Raw genomic sequence first — 4,137 nt, 5'->3', positions numbered from 1 at the left:
ANCCTGTAGGTGGAACAACAATATGAACTAACCAGTACCCCCTGAGCTNGTGTCTCTAGCTGCATATGTAGCAGAAGAAGGCCTAATCGGCCATCATTGGGAAGAGAGACCCCTTGGTCTTGCAAACTTTATATGACCCAGCACAGGGGAACACCAGGGCCAAGAAAGGGGAGTGGGTGGGTAGGGGAGCAGGGGGGAGGGTATAGGGGACTTTGGGGATAGCATATGAAATGTAAATGAAGTAAATACCTAATAAAAATTGAAAAAATAGGGAACTATAGAAGAAAGAAAACTAATGGACAGAAGAAAAGAAAACAAAGATTGGCTCGGTGTGAGATAAGCCTTCTGTACTGAGGTCACTAAGTGTGCAGCTGGAAACCAATTCTACAATCCTGCTAGCTGTCTATTTTTGGCAATAACACCATTCTCTGAGTTAAATTAGTGATTATAGGTAATGTTGTATTGGTGATCATATAAAGGACTTAAAATATACTAAAAGTTCAATAAGCAAGGGTATTGTGGGGCTGGGGAGAGGATGGTTTAGTGGGTAAGGGTGTCACCTGCTAATCCTGAGGACCTGATTTCAATCCACTGAGCTCATATGGTAGAAGCTGCAAATCAACTCCCACAAGTTGGCCTCTGTCCTCTAAACACAAACTATAGTAAGGGTACACTCATATATACACACAGAGACAGACATATGTAAAGGAAAAATGTAAAATACAAGTAAATAAAATTTTTAAACTGAGAAAGTATCATGATTCCTTTTAGGGAAGAATGCAATTCAGAAGGACCAAGAAAGAAGAGAGGAAATAAAATGAGTTATATTAACCTCTGTCATGTTGTTTTGGTTTTTTGTTTTGGGGGGTATTTTGTTGTTGTTGTTGTTGTTGTTGTTGTTGTTTGTGGGCTCCCTGAAGGTGCAAATGATGATTGGCTGTGATTAAGATGTGAGTAGTTGAGGGGCTGGGGAAATGGCTCAGTGGTCAACTGTCTGCTGCACACTAGCACGCAGACTTCAGCTCAGACCCCTGACACCCAAGAAGAAAGCTGAGGGGAGTGGCATGTACCTGTAATGCCAGCGAGGGCAGGGAGTAGAAAGGGAAGAATCCCAAGAAATCACAGGCCTCCTAGTCTGGACAATGGAGGAACTCAAAACTCATTGAGAAATTCTCTAAAATACAAGTTGGTGGATAACCAAGGAAGACAGCCAATGTCAAACCCCAGACTCTACACATGCAAGCAGGAATATAAGGAGAGAGAGAGAGAGAGAGAGAGAGAGAGAGAGAGAGAGAGAGAGAGAGAGAGAGAGAATACCTAGCTATTGTTTAGCTCAGTTGAAGCATTTTCTCATTCTCAAGAATTGGGGTCTAGAGACACAGCTCAGTGGAAAAAGTGCTTACTCTGCAGGAATAAGCACTGGAGTTCAGATTGCTAAAACCCATGTATACACGGCCATGGGTAACTCCAACAGTCTCAATCAGAGGCCAGATTTCCTTAGCTGACTAATCTAACTGTCGCAACATTACTGCCAAGCTCTGGATTTAGTTATAAAAAGTTGCCTCTATGACTAAGATAGAAGCCAACAGAGAGTCTCCACGTTAGCCTTGGACGTGTAGATTCTGTCCTTCACCAGCCCCTGACCTCACAGTGCAAGCAGATAAATAATGAAATAGAGGTGTTGTCTTCCGAGTTCACACAGTTGGCAGAATGCAGGGGACAGATACTACAAATCAGATCTCTGCTAAAGAGCTCTTCCTGGAATCTTAAAACTTGGAACCCACTGGAAAAAACTGGAGAACAAGGAGAAAGACGACAGGGTCAAAATTATAGAAAAGAGTCGTGAAGCCCAACCTTTTAATGCAGAGGATGGGGAATTACATGATTCATCAGACAGCTGGAGACCTTAATAAAAGTCCAGGACATACACCACCATAATCAAGGAACACTCAACCACTGAATCACTCAAGTTGGGACTTCTAAACAAACAATAAAGGAGACTCTCACCACGTAACTAATGGGGCTGTGAGATATGGGGACAGATGAAATGAGCCTGAGGACATTGGGAGTGCACAGAGCAATAGATCTACCTGTCCTCCATGAGACAGAGGTTACATAATCCAAGGCACCAGGAAGTGAGAATTTTGGTTTCTTTAAAAACTCATTTATGTTATGGGAATATGTTTTTGGCTTAATACCAGGTGTGATATAGGAGTCTGCTTCACTGCAGGTGATTATGATTTGCCTCATGCACTAGCAGGGGTGTGATCTTTGCCAGCTGCAGATAGTTTAATTCAGCAGGAAGTAGCCTATAGGAGTCTATGCCCCCTTTCCCCTCTAACTTTCTTTCTCTCCTACCTAGCGTTGGGGAGTTCAAGGGATTAGTGTGGAACAGGAATTAGAAAGGTAGTTGAAGTATAGGGACTCAATAAAAACAGCCCCCAAATTTATACCAGCAATATCAACCTCTGGTGGATTGGCACATAGGAGTCATTAGGGTCTCTTGTTCACCAAAGAATGGGATTCCCATAAATATCAGGAAGACCACAAGGGACAGATATCACAGAGTAAATTGGGTGTGACAGCCAATATTTAATGCCCAGCTTTTGACATCAGAACTATATTACAAAAGCTAAGAGGGATCCATCAGTTAAGTGCTGGCTGTGCATGAGGACCTCAGAAGAGATCTACAGCACTCACATAAATCTCCAGGTGCTATGACACACGCCTGAAACCCAGCACTGGGAACCTGGAGAGTGGAAGATCCCTGGAGCTTGCTGGAGCCCCTCTAGCTGAGTCAGAAGGCTCCAGATTCAGGGATAGACCCTGCTCAAAACTAAGATGGGGAGCAATTGAAGAAGACAGTGAGTGTTTTCTCCATTGTCCCCTGTTTCTATTCTCTTTTATGCTTATACCTTTGATGGCACATTTACTTGGTTGTATTTTAATTAGGGATTTAATTTTAAGTGTCCCCAATTGTTGTTTTAAGATGTATTTTTAATAATGTGCATGTATTTTTTAATAGTGTTTAAGTGGTATGTATCATGGGTGGGGGTTGCATAGTCCAGAGGCATCAGATCTCCTACAGCTGGATTTACAGTCGTGTGAGTAACCTGTTGTAGGTGCTGGGGAGCAATCCCTGGTCCTCTGAAAGAACAATATATTCTCACAAACCCAGTGCCACCTCTCCAGCCCCACCCTCTCAAGTGCTTATCTAACCTTGTTTTTTGTTGTTGGGTTTTTTTTTTTTTTTTACTCGTGTGTTCCCTGCCCTCTTTCCATTCTGCTTTACTTTAGGAATATTTTACCTTTAGCATGTCTTTTTCTTTTCTTTTTTAAAAAGGATGTTATAAGACTAGAGAGATGGAGATGGGTCATTGGGTAATGTGTGTGGGGTGCATACATAAACACCTGATCAAGTCCACAGCACCCACATCCCACCTCAATCACAGCACGATCGCATGCTTCAGTAACCACAGTCCTGGGTGACTTGTTGGTTACCCAGTCTACCTGAAACGGAAGCTCAAGATGTCTTGAGAGACCCTGTCTCAAAACAATAAGTTAGAGACCAATAAAGGATAACGTCTGATATTAACTGATAGCCTCCATACATGCACCTATGAGTGAGGGCACAGACACACACACACAAAAAAAAACAAAAAACAAAAATAAATATGCACAGTAAATTATATATTTATATGAAAATATCCTTCTAAAATCTTATATGGTAAAAAAAACAAAAAACAAAGATTTGGATGCTTGTTATTGCAATTTTATAAGTGATAGTTTTCTCTTTATCCTGGCTAGCTCTCAAATAAATGAGACTGAGACTATAAGATTTATTTGACATGCTTTATGATACAATAGCTGAGAAGCTGTTAATCTATTTTGGTTCTCTAAACTAATCTGGCTACATCTCAGCCAAAATCCCACAGATACTTGCATTTTAATATTGATCTGGCTCTCTCTGTTCCAGCTGTGTTCTCACAGTATCTCCTGGACCCTTTCCATGTGGTGACTCCTTCCTTTTCCTCTCTCTACCCCTCGCCTTGCTGGAAGTGTAAGTCCAGCCCTGTTCTCTCCCCTCTCAGTCATTAGCTGATCATCTTTTATTGACAAATCAGAGAATTAATGGGA

The sequence above is a fragment of the Mus pahari genome, unplaced genomic scaffold, assembly GCF_900095145.1.
Source record: "Mus pahari unplaced genomic scaffold, PAHARI_EIJ_v1.1 scaffold_11485_1, whole genome shotgun sequence".
NCBI lineage: Eukaryota > Metazoa > Chordata > Mammalia > Rodentia > Muridae > Mus > Mus pahari.
The sequence above is the reverse complement of the archived record's forward strand: the minus strand, read 5'-3'. Positions refer to the sequence as shown.